This window comes from Coregonus lavaretus (genome assembly GCF_964263955.1).
Source record: "Coregonus lavaretus genome assembly, chromosome: 11".
Classification (NCBI taxonomy): domain Eukaryota; kingdom Metazoa; phylum Chordata; class Actinopteri; order Salmoniformes; family Salmonidae; genus Coregonus; species Coregonus lavaretus.
Window position 1 is genome coordinate 38,945,522 of NC_139998.1, and position 13,276 is coordinate 38,958,797.

Consider the following 13,276-nt stretch of genomic DNA (forward strand, 5'->3'; position numbering starts at 1 on the left):
CGGGCCGGACCGGACTGGTAACACACCTCAGTCTCTCACGCCGTGCCTCAACTACTTCCCTCCCTCTACTCGCCAATGGCTCCCGTAATCCGGTAGCCTTCTCTCCACATCTCCCTGTGGCAGCCTCCTGCTGCCCAGCCGCCCAAGCCATGTGCCCCCCCCCAAAAACTTTTTGGGGTTGCCTCTCGTCCTTCCGACGATGGCCCTGCTGACGCCGTTGCTCCTCTCTCAGTCGCCTCTCCACTGTTTTACTCCATGGCCGGCGATCCATCCCATCCAGGATTTCCTCCCAAGTCCAAGACCCTTTACCATCCAAAATCTCCTCCCATGTCCAGACCCTTGGCTCCTGGACACGCTGCTTGGTCCTGGTACGGTGGGTTTTTCTGTCACGGACGTCTACTAAGTGAGTGGACCAAGGCGCAGCGTGCGATACGAACATGACTTTATTAATTAAAGTACTCAATACAAAACAACAAACAATGACGAATCGTGAAGTCCTCAGTTACAATGACTGATACGGAACAAAAACCCACAACACTAAGGTGAACACTGACAGTTTAAATATGGCTCCCAATCAGAGATAACGAGCCGACAGCTGACACTCGTTACCACTGATTGGGAGTCACACGACCGAACAAGGAAACACAACCAAATACAACACAACCAATACCAAACACAACCAAATGAACACACCCTGGCTCAAATACACAGTCCCGGAGCCAGAGCGTGACAGTACCCCCCCCTAAAGGCGCGGACTCCGACCGCGCCTACACCCCAAATAGGGGAGGGCTGGGTGGGTGTTGCTCCTCGGAGGCGGCTCCGGCTCCGGGCTTGACCACCACCCTTCTTCAATCCCCCCGTAGCGCCCCCGGTCCGATCTGACCCAGCTGGTAGGATCTGGACTGACGACGCGCACCCCTGGCTTGGCGCGTGAGGCAGGAACGGACCGGACCTGGCTGACGATACGCACCCTAGGCTTGATGCGTGGAGCCGGAACGGGCCTCACCAGGCTGACGACTCGCATCCCTGGCTTGGTGCGAGTAGCAGGAATGGGCTGGATCAGGCTGACGGCTCGCACCCTTGACTTGGTGCGAGTAGCAGGGACGAGCTGAACCAGGCTGACGACTCGCACCCTTGGCTTGGTGCGAGTAGCAGGAACGGGCTGGACCAGGCCGACGACTCGTACCCCTGGCTTGGTGCGAGTAGCAGGAACGGGCTGGACCAGGCTGACGACTCGCACCCTTGGCTTGGTGCGAGTAGCAGGAACGGGCTGGACCGGGCCGACGACGCACACCGTAGGCTTTGTGCGTAGAGCAGGGACAGGCCGGGCTGGGCTGGCGACGCACACCGTAGGCTTTGTGCGTGGAGCAGGAACAGGCCGGGTCGGGCTGGCGACGCACACCGTAGGCTTTGTGCGTGGAGCAGGGACAGGCCGGGCTGGGCTGGCGACGCACACCGTAGGCTTTGTGCGTGGAGCAGGAACAGGCCGGGCTGGGCTGGCGACGCACACCATAGGCTTTGTGCGTGGAGCAGGAACAGGCCGGGCTGGGCTGGCGACGCACACCGTAGGCTTTGTGCGTGGAGCAGGAACGGGCTGGACCAGGCCGACGACTCGTACCCCTGGCTTGGTGCGAGTAGCAGGAACGGGCTGGACCAGGCTGACGACTCGCACCCTTGGCTTGGTGCGAGTAGCAGGAACGGGCTGGACCAGGCCGACGACGCACACCGTAGGCTTTGTGCGTAGAGCAGGGACAGGCCGGGCTGGGCTGGCGACGCACACCGTAGGCTTTGTGCGTGGAGCAGGAACAGGCCGGGTCGGGCTGGCGACGCACACTGTAGGCTTTGTGCGTGGAGCAGGGACCGGCCGGGCAGGGCTGGCGACGCACACCGCAGGCTTAGTGCGTGGAACAGGAACCGGCCGGGCTGGACTGGCGACGCACACCGTGGGCTTGGTGCGTGGAGTAGGAACAGGGCCGGTCCGTACTGGGAACACACACCACTGGCCTTAACCGGGGATCAGGAACGGGCCGGACCGGACTGGTAACACACCTCAGTCTCTCACGCCGTGCCTCAACTACTTCCCTCCCTCTACTCGCCAATGGCTCCCGTAATCCGGTAGCCTTCTCTCCACGTCTCCCTGTGGCAGCCTCCTGCTGCCCAGCCGCCCAAGCCATGTGCCCCCCCCCCAAAAACTTTTTGGGGTTGCCTCTCGTCCTTCCGACGATGGCCCTGCTGACGCCGTTGCTCCTCTCTCAGTCGCCTCTCCACTGTTTTACTCCATGGCCGGCGATCCATCCCATCCAGGATTTCCTCCCAAGTCCAAGACCCTTTACCATCCAAAATCTCCTCCCATGTCCAGACCCTTGGCTCCTGGACACGCTGCTTGGTCCTGGTACGGTGGGTTTTTCTGTCACGGACGTCTACTAAGTGAGTGGACCAAGGCGCAGCGTGCGATACGAACATGACTTTATTAATTAAAGTACTCAATACAAAACAACAAACAATGACGAATCGTGAAGTCCTCAGTTACAATGACTGATACGGAACAAAAACCCACAACACTAAGGTGAACACTGACAGTTTAAATATGGCTCCCAATCAGAGATAACGAGCCGACAGCTGACACTCGTTACCACTGATTGGGAGTCACACGACCAAACAAGGAAACACAACCAAATACAACACAACCAATACCAAACACAACCAAATGAACACACCCTGGCTCAAATACACAGTCCCAGAGCCAGAGCGTGACAGAGAGAGAGAGAGAGAGAGAGAGAGAGAGAGAGAGAGCGAGAGAGAGAGAGAGAGAGAGAGAGAGAGAGAGAGAGAGAGAGAGAGAGAGAGAGAGAGAGAGAGAGAGAGAGAGAGAGCAGAGAGAGGGAGCGATTTCTGCATTATGCCAACAGTGACAAGGAAGGCTGAACTGGAGGCTGGCCCGCACACACACGCACACACACAATTTACACATAAATATATGTGTAAGTAATGTGCATGGAAAACAACATGACTCACGAAGGTCTTGTAAGATAGGGCTGTATGGTAGTTTGGAGCAACTAGCCCCCTTTAAGCAACATTTCTAATTGCTGACACAAAAAAGCAAAGTTTGGTTTAAAAAAAAATGTATCTGGATGATGGTTATGCTTAGGCAAACAAACTATGAAGGAACATAGAAATGGGGCATTTTGCCCTGCTATCAGGGTACATTTTTTTGTAATTCACTCTTAAAAGCTAAAGTCTAGGTATCTTATTTTAATTAAATAAATCAAATAATGAAACAAAATGGCATTGCACATCTCACTATTAATATCCTCACTATTATGGGGTTTTAATGTAAGGTCCCTCTTTTCATTATTGCGCCAAATCATGTCCAAATCATCCTAATGTATCTTAAAAAGGACTGTTTAACTCAATGAAGTTACTTATATATGATTTGGACATGATTTGGAAAATGCTAATTTAGGTACCATTGACTTGCATTGGATTGCAACACACACCTTAAATTTGACTGCTTTATTAAAAAACTGATTAAAATTTTTCTCTCTAAACAAGTGGATTATTTATCTTTAGGCTCCCCTAATTGTACACTACATGACCAAAAGCTCGTTGAATATCTCATTCCAAAATCATGGGCATTAATATGGAGTTGGTCCCCCGTTTGCTGCTATAACAGCCTCCACTCTTCTGGGAAGGCTTTCCACTAGATGTTGGAACATTGCTGTGGGGACTTGCTTCCATTCAGCCACAAGAGCATTAGTGAGGTTGGACACTGATGTTGGGGCGATTAGGCCTGGCTCGCAGTCGGCGTTCTAATTGATCCCAAAGGTGTTCAATGGGGTTGAGGGTCAGGGCTCTATGCATACCAGTCAAGTTCTTCCACACCGATCTCGACAAACCATTTCTGTATGGACCCTCGCTTTGTGCACAGGGGCATTATCATACTGAAACAGGGAAAGGGCCTTCCCCAAACTGTTGCCACAAAGTTGGAAGCACAGAATCGTCTAGAATGTCAGTGTTGCTGTAGTGTTAAGATTTCTCTTCACTGGAACTAAGGGGCGTAGGACGAACCATGAAAAACAGCCCCAGACCATTATTCCTCCTCCACCAATGTTTACAGTTGGCACTATGCATTGGGGCAGGTAGCGTTCTCCTGGCATCCGCCAAACCCAGATTCGTCCGTCGGACTGCCAGATGGTGAAGCGTGATTTATCACTCCAGAGAACGCTGCTCCAAAGTCCAATGGCGGCAAGCTTTACAACCACTCCAGCCGACGCTTGGCATTGCGCATGGTGATCTTAGGCTTGTGTGCGGCTGCTCGGCCATAGAAACCCATTTCATTAAGCTCCCAACGAACAGTTATTGTGCTGACATTGCTTCCAGAGACAGGTTGGAACTCGGTTGTGAGTATTGCAACCAAGGACAGACAATTTTTACGTACTATGCCGCTTCAGCACTCGGCGGTCCCGTTCTGTGAGCTTGTGTGGCCTACCACTTCGCGGCTGAGCCATTGTTGCTCCTAGACGTTTCCACTTCACAATAACAGCACTTACTGTTGACCGGGGCAGCTTTAGCAGGGCAGAAATTTGACGAACTGACTTGTTGGAAAGGTGGCATCCTATGACGGTGCCACGTTGAAAGTGACTGAGCTCTTGAGTAAGGCCATTCTACTGCCAATGTTTGTCTATAGAGATTGCATGTCTGTGTGCTCGATTTTATATACCTGTCAGCAATGGGTGTTGCTGAAATTGCTGAATCCACTAATTTGAAGGGGTGACACATACTTTTGTATATATAGTGTGTATATATATAAAAGGTTTATAGATCTAAGTTCATTAAATTATATATAGAACTTTTTCTAAATGACGAAATATTAGACCAACTTACCTCAGAATCGTTTTGTTGAAGTCACTTAAAAAAATTAAATGAAACAAATTACATTTTTAGTTGAGCAAGAGTAGTGGCAGCCAGGGAATTGTTAGGAAAAGTTTTTGTGACATAAAGTGGTTTCTGGCTAGAACAGACACAGACAGACTGCATTCCAGGACAGAATACAGCTAGCGAAACTGTTGCAAAAACGTCAACATTCAAAATGAGCTGCAGTTAAAAGCTAAATCTCTCAGTAAGCTTAAATCGACTACGGATGTTATCCGGGATTTGGTTTTGAGCTTTTTCTGTCACAGAGAGGTGATGGTGTGCACCTGTATTAGATTTGTCCATTTAAGGATTATTAACACATAGAAACATCATAATATTGATTTATAATTTGAACGCTAATTCCTCAAAAATTTCCCTGTACATCACAAAATTGATTTACATCATGCTCATCATTTTGAATAACTGAGCATGCTATTTCTTTGGCCTCATAACATAGTCTGGTTCAACAGCAACAAGATATGTTCTTTAATAACTGAGATAACGCACCATGCAGAATGATACAACAACCTAAATCAGCTGGCAATCTACAAACTGTAGACCCCTCCACATCTCTACATGGTTCAAACCACTTCTTAACAACCATGTTGGTATGTAGGTCAGGGATCAAATTATACAGACTACTGTACTGTAAGGTTGAACAGGTTGACTCATATCCAGATAGACAACTGTCAGGGCAGTTTCCTGTAGCTTTCAGTATTGTGAGTCTGTTTTACTCCCAATCACATAGTATGTGATAATCAGCACTCACTTTGATCATTATCATGTGACTGAGGGTGTAAAATGGAGCATCAACAACCATCAGAAACACTTGTAAGCTGGCTACGTGACAATTATTAACTTCTATTTTACACAGACTGTTGAAGTGTTCTCCATAGATAGCTTGGATGGGTTCCTTATTCCATGGCCATTGGCAGTATAGAATGTCTGACTCTATCTGAGGGGAAAGACAATGCTACTTTAACCTCTCTGTAGCTTTGTCTCCTTCCTCCTCTCTGTCACTGTCTACTGTGATTGTGATTAAGCAGCCAGATTAGTGCCCAAGTAAGTAAACACCATTAGCAAAGTCAACCAGCCAATCAGAGCAAGGAACACTGAGTCCCCTGTGACACGCTGACCTGCTGCGTGTCTGTGCGTTTCCACAGCAACTTACTGTACAGAGACAGAGGCAGTGAGGCACCACTGCTGTAATGCAGTGGAACGAGGGAGATAGATGCAGAGATAGAGAAAAACAACTGCTCAGAGCATAGATCCTTCTTCTCCTTTCAGTTGTGGTTTGATAAGGAGGTTATGCAGCATGTGTGAGCAAAAGTCGGGGGTAGAATGCAAGACTATTTCTTATTTACGATGCTGGATGTTGTAATCAGCTGATTAACGTTGTTGTTTGGCACAACATGCTGTAGCCTACAGACACAAGGAGTATCCTGGAGTCTTTTAAAGACACTGACTGATTTACAGACACAATGAAGTGTTACATAATGAATACTGTAGATATCAAGTATCTGAGTGTCTCTCATACGACAATAATCGACTATTCCTCATTCTCTTCCATCTTTATCTACCAGTTTATCTTCTCCAAATCCATTTCTCTCTATTATATCTCATACTCATTTCATTATAACAATGCCTCGCAGGCCTGGTGCTCTCTTCAGAGTGGATGCTGTAACTGTTATCATTGTGGATATAGACCTGTATCATATCTGTTCTGCATATTCTGTCCTCATTAGCCTGCTCTCTCTCCTCGTTCAGCCAGTGTTGGTTGGGCTGCTGGTTGGGTGCATGGTTGTGTAAGGTGCTAGAGAGTTATATAAGCTTAACAATGGTGTTGCACCAGGAGGTTTCACCAGAATAATTCAAACTATTCTACAGACCGTTATGTCCTTTAACTGTGTGATTGTTTTTAGTACCATTGTTTTGTGATATGAAATGTTTTGATAAATATATCTGGATGGATCTGAAATCCACCTTAGGAGAGAGTATGTGTGTATTTGGGGTAGAGTAAGGACTTCCAGACTCTCATCACCTTCATCTTCAAAATGTGTACAGTATTTATGGCCTTAGAACTGGATCTCTCCCAGTCCAGCCTGGTCTCATAGACTAGACATAACATAGTAAACGTAAATCCGAGACAAACAAATGAGTATGATGTGTTACGTTTGGTATGGTTACATAAGACAGATGGTTACTTAAGGCAAAAACAAAAGTAGGTTTGTTGGTCGGGGTGGATAGGTGGTGTATAATGCGAAAGTCTAGCAACTCAAAGATTGCGAGTTTGAATCTCATCAAGGACAACTTTAGCATTATAATTCGTAACATATCATACGAAATGGGTGATGGACATCCACAAATTAATACATACCATACGAGACGTAAGATATCTTTCGGATTTACATACAGAATAATACAAAATGCTCTGAGACCAGATTTCCCAGCCAGGTTTACCATGATTCTGTCTGTCTGGTTATGGGAACTGCACCCTAACTGCTTATTCCCAATTCATGGCTGTACGGGTAATCTGGAATATCTCTTTCTCTCTCTCCGGCTGCATGCCAAGTCCGGATGGCCTTAATTTGGGCCTCTAAATGTATCTCCCACTGCAGCTCGAGCAGCGGAACTGCTTACTCAAATGACAGATGGACGGAGAAAGAGAGATGAGTTTCTGAGTGACAGGAGAATAATGAAGCAGGAGACAGCTCGATTTTGTGTGTGTGTGTGTGTGTGTGTGTGTGTGTGTGTGTGTGTGTGTGTGTTGGGGGGTGGGGGGGGGGGGGGGTATAGTAATGGATTGGGATGACCTCACGGAACCCCTAGCACCTAGTTTTCCCCTATTACTGTCAACTCAATGTGAAGAATGGGCCTGCTGGTCTGTATCTCAATGTCCATATGTTGATGCCTTACACAGAGGGTACAACTCAGCCATAACATGACAGTCTGAGTCTGGGTCTTACCTCCATCAGAGTAGGTCTCTGTACCGTATCCGTCCTGAAGACCGTTGTTCCAGGTCCCCTCGTACTTCCCACTGGTGCCGGTGCTCTCCCTGAGGCCGTAGCGTCCCTTAAATCCACTTGTCCACTCCCCCTTGTACACCCACTTGCCCTTGTTCTCCACCCCAATCCCGTGGCGCTTGCCCTGCGCCCAGGTGCCCTGGTAGGTGTTCCCACTGGGCCAGGTGTACACCCCCACCATCTCAAAGCCATGGCTCCAGGACCCTGAGTACTCGCCTTGCCCCTTCGGCCCAGTGCAGATGCCATGGCCATGGGCTTTGCCTTCCTCCCACCCGCCACAGTATGACCCCCCATCATCAAAGTTGAACCTTCCCCCAGTGGACATGCATGAAATAGGTTTTGGCAAATCCCCCAAATCTCAAAAAAAGAAAAAACACAGTTGGGGGCGGAGTTGGTGATGATGAGGTATGAGGGGGAGGAAGACACACATACAAATCCCCTGGGTTGACTTAAAGAGGAAAAAGAAAAATAGCCCCCAGAGTGTAGGGTCCCTCCTGTGAGGCCGGAGCAGCGGGTGCCTCTTCAGACCATTCTCCTGTAGCTGTGGTTCACTGTCACTCCCAGTCCAATCTCCTACAGCCGCAGCTCACAGATGGCAAAAGGTCCACGCCAGCCATGCGTCTTCCCTGCTGACACAAATGCAGCAAACCCTCCTTCTTCGGGCTTTGGGTTCTGGCCCCCTCCCTCCACGCAGGGCCCCACCACCGGCACTCTCCCAGCCGCTCCCAGCCACTCTTTAGCGCTCCCTGGCAGCTGAGGACCACCAGGCTCCACCTAGAAACCCCCAGGTAACACAGCTAACAGTCAGCCACTGGCCAGATCCGACACCATTTACAGCTTTACAGATCCATCTCTTTTGGCTGGCTCAGCTTGTCGTCTGTTCCTAACCCACCCAACATGCTCCTGCCGCACAGTGCAACACAGAAACAGAGAGAGAGAAAGAAAAAAGAGGGATTCAGCTTGTTTCTCTGCTGATGCCTCTGCTAGTGAACAGCAATGCAGTCTCTTCCCACAAGCACACACACACATACGCACACTCTCACCAACAGCAAGTGCGCACACGGACCATGAAAATAAACAAGTGATCTGATTATTTTCCTCCTCTCTTTTCGCTTTCCCTCTCTCTTTTTTCATCCATGTCCTTAAGTGGTTGACCGATGCTGATGCTTTTATTCTTGTTCCCTTGCTGGTGAGAAATCCAGATGTATCTCTCCTCTTCCTTCTCTTAACGCGCCATGCTCTTCATCTTTATGTATCACTGTCTGCCTTTTCGGTTGTTGTCTTATTCCCCCCTTCTCTCCTTATGGTTGGGTCTCTCTCTCTCTCTGGTGTCTCTCAAATCTGCTCATTAGAGGAGGACTGTTCCAATGCAGCCAACACCCCCTCCCCCTCACATGCATGCTCCTGTTTTTAAAGAGACAGAGGCAGCATAACATCCAAGCCTCTCTCCTCTCTGTTTTGCAGCCCTGAAGAGCAGAGATTGCTTTTCTATTTGCATGCTCTGCTCTCTTAAGCCTTAGCCTTTTCACCTCTCCAGCGATGTATGTGCATAAAAACATATTTAATCAATATGTAAGCAAATTAAATGGTAATAGATAGAGACTGGTAAATCTGTTTATTAGATAGTATTTACCACAATTCTGTTGAATCATTATGTTAGGTAATCTTCAATAAACACTCTTAATACTGTAATAATAATAATGTAATGCACATTAGTTTGACATGACATCAGAGGAATAACATTGACATACAATACTTAAATGATTTACATTTTAACATCCAAAGTTAGGACAATATTGAAAGATACAGATGAAGAGGATGCTGAGTTAAACATATGTGTGTTATGACAAGGTGAAAGTGATAAGGTCATGGGCTTACACATTGTCCTCCTTGTCAAAATGGCACTGCAATGGATAGCTGCCGTTTTACGGGCTCCTGACCAATTCTGCTATTTTGTGTGTGTTTTTGCACTGATCTAAACTTTTTTTGCCATCATTTCCTATGACTGAAAATAGCCTTTGGACATCAGAACAGCGATCACTAACCTCAATTTGGATGACGATTTCTACTTCAACGAGTTAGAGGTGCAGGACATACTGCTCACCCCAGACAAGACCCTGACGAAACGACGTCGGCGAGTACATAAACTGCCTCTACCCTCCGTTCTATTGGCAAAACGAACGTACAATAACTGGAGAACAAACTGGACGAGCTCCGTTCGAGACTATCCTATAAACAGGACCTTAAGAACTGTAATATCATATGTTTCTCAGAGCCGTGGCTGAACAAGGACATGGATAACATACATCTAGCTGATTTTTCTATGCATCGGCAGGACATAACAGCAGCGTCGGGTAAGCTCAAGGGGGATGTGTGTGTCTCTTTGTTAACAACAGCTGGTGCGCAATCTCTAATATTAAGGAAATCTCGAGGTTCTGCTCGCCTGAGTTAGAGTAGCTCATGATAAGTTGTAGACCAGTGGTCACCAACCTTTTCTGAGTCAAGATCACTTTCGCAGTCAAAAAGCAAGCCGAGATCTATTGCTCAGGTTTTTTTTTTTGCATTACTAAAGACATTTCAGCCTATGCAACCTAATATATACTATGCCTGACCTGCCAATATTGTTCTCAGACCATTTTATATGAAAAAACTTGAACATTGACAAAAAAAATAGATCAGTGGTTATATCACTTGCGAGGCATAGCTGAGCATACATTTGAATAATTTGCTAATAATTTGCTTTTATATTTTACTGGACTGATGGTACCTGCATCTGATGGTTAGTCTCAGCAGAAATTTTCTATTTGATAAATGCAGGTAGGTCCATCCCCCGTTTAGTTCCATTTGCTTCTGTGAAAGAAACATTTTGCAACAGAATCGGCAGAATAAATACACCACTGACCAGAGAGAGGGGACACTGTCTTCCACCTGATGGCGAAACTCGAGTCGAGTCACATTATTTCTGCCTCATGCACAAATTCATGTTGTTTCCATGACCAGAGAAAGTGAAATATTCCTCTATATTAAAATAGACACAACGCGTTGCTAATAATAAAAACGCAGGCCTATCAATACATTTGGCTACTCATTCATTGCAGCTGCAGTGCGTATGGAAGAAGGGAGAGGCACGTTTTATGTTTTGTAAAAGTGTTGACAGTGCTGAATAAAAACTTTAACATGAACTCCCAGTGCACTACTTTTGTCAAAAACTATTTTTTTCTAAATATCTTTTTTTGTATTAATATTTTATTTGAATTCAGATTTTTCAGGGGGTGCTACAGCACCCTCAGTACCCCTACTTCCTGTGGTTATGCTCTTTGCTGTATTTTTTGACAGTCTCTCTCTGGTCATGGTTTTAAACGTCATGAAATCTCATGTAGGCTAGTATCATATTTTGCTGCAGGGTCGTGGTACACTGGCAATGTACAGATATAGCCCCTGGTTCTCCTCAGACCTGACTGCCCTTGACCAGCACAAAAACATCCTGTGGTGTACTGCATTAGCATCGAATAGCCCCCGCGATATACAACTTTTCAGGGAAGTTAGGAACCAATATACACAAGCAGTTAGGAAAGCAAAGGCTAGCTTTTTCAAACAGAAATTTGCATCATGTAGCACTAACTCCAAAAAGTTTTGGGACACTGTAAAGTCCATGGAGAATAAGAGCACCTCTTCCCAGCTGCCCAATGCACTGAGGCTAGGAAACACTATCATCACCGATAAATCAAATCAAATCAAATCAAATCAAATCAAATTTTATTGGTCACATGCGCCGAATACAACAGGTGCAGACATTACAGTGAAATGCTTACTTACAGCCCTTAACCAACAGTGCATTTATTTATTTAAAAAAAAAGTAAAAATAAAACAACAACAAAAAAAGTGTTGAGAGAAAAAAGAGCAGAAGTAAAATAAAGTGACAGTAGGGAGGCTATATATACAGGGGGGTACCGTTGCAGAGTCAATGTGCGGGGGCACCGGCTAGTTGAGGTAGTTGAGGTAATATGTACATGTGGGTAGAGTTAAAGTGACTATGCATAAATAATTAACAGAGTAGCAGCAGCGTAAAAAGGATGGGGTGGGGGGGCAGTGCAAATAGTCCGGGTAGCCATGATTAGCTGTTCAGGAGTCTTATGGCTTGGGGGTAGAAGCTGTTGAGAAGTCTTTTGGACCTAGACTTGGCACTCCGGTACCGCATGCCGTGCGGTAGCAGAGAGAACAGTCTATGACTATGGTGGCTGGAGTCTTTGACAATTTTGAGGGCCTTCCTCTGACACCGCCTGGTATAGAGGTCCTGGATGGCAGGAAGCTTGGCCCCAGTGATGTACTGGGCCGTACGCACTACCCTCTGTAGTGCCTTGCGGTCGGAGGCCAAGCAGTTGCCATACCAGGCGGTGATGCAACCAGTCAGGATGCTCTCGATGGTGCAGCTGTAGAATTTTTTGAGGATCTGAGGACCCATGCCAAATCTTTTCAGTCTCCTGAGGGGGAATAGGCTTTGTCGTGCCCTCTTCACGACTGTCTTGGTGTGTTTGGACCATGATAGTTCGTTGGTGATGTGGACACCAAGGAACTTGAAGCTCTCAACCTGTTCCACTACAGCCCCGTCGATGAGAATGGGGGCGTGCTCAGTCCTCTTTTTTTTCCTGTAGTCCACAATCATCTCCTTTGTCTTGGTCACGTTGAGGGAGAGGTTGTTGTCCTGGCACCACACGGCCAGGTCTCTGACCTCCTCCCTATAGGCTGTCTCATCGTTGTCGGTGATCAGGCCTACCACTGTTGTGTCGTCGGCAAACTTAATGATGGTGTTGGAGTCGTGCCTGGCCATGCAGTCATGGGTGAACAGAGAGTACAGGAGGGGACTGAGCACGCACCCCTGAGGGGCCCCTGTGTTGAGGATCAGTGTGGCAGATGTGTTGTTACCTACCCTTACCACCTGGGGGCGGCCCGTCAGGAAGTCCAGGATCCAGTTGCAGAGGGAGGTGTTTAGTCCCAGGATCCTTAGCTTAGTGATGAGCTTAGAGGGCACTATGGTGTTGAATGCTGAGCTGTAGTCAATGAATAGCATTCTCACGTAGGTGTTCCTCTTGTCCAGGTGGGAAAGGGCAGTGTGGAGTGCAATAGAGATTGCATCATCTGTGGATCTGTTGGGGCGGTATGCAAATTGGAGTGGGTCTAGGGTTTCTGGGATAATGCTGTTGATGTGAGCCATGACCAGCCTTTCAAAGCACTTCATGGCTACAGACGTCAGTGCTACGGGTCGGTAGTCATTTAGGCAGGTTATCTTAGAGTCCTTGGGCACGGGGACTATGGTGGTCTGCTTGAAACATGTTGGTATT

General features: G+C 47.3%; 1 pseudogene across 1 annotated transcript in view; it reads right to left on the bottom strand.

The window, feature by feature from the left end:
- LOC311137542 (junctophilin-3-like) overlaps positions 1–8,262 on the bottom strand; it is an 18,127-nt pseudogene extending 9,865 nt beyond the window's left edge. Inside the window, exon 1 of the transcript in view lies at positions 7,856–8,262. The product of the transcript in view is annotated as a junctophilin-3-like (transcript). The remainder of the gene's footprint in view (positions 1–7,855) is intronic.
- Positions 8,263–13,276: the final 5,014 nt, after the last annotated feature.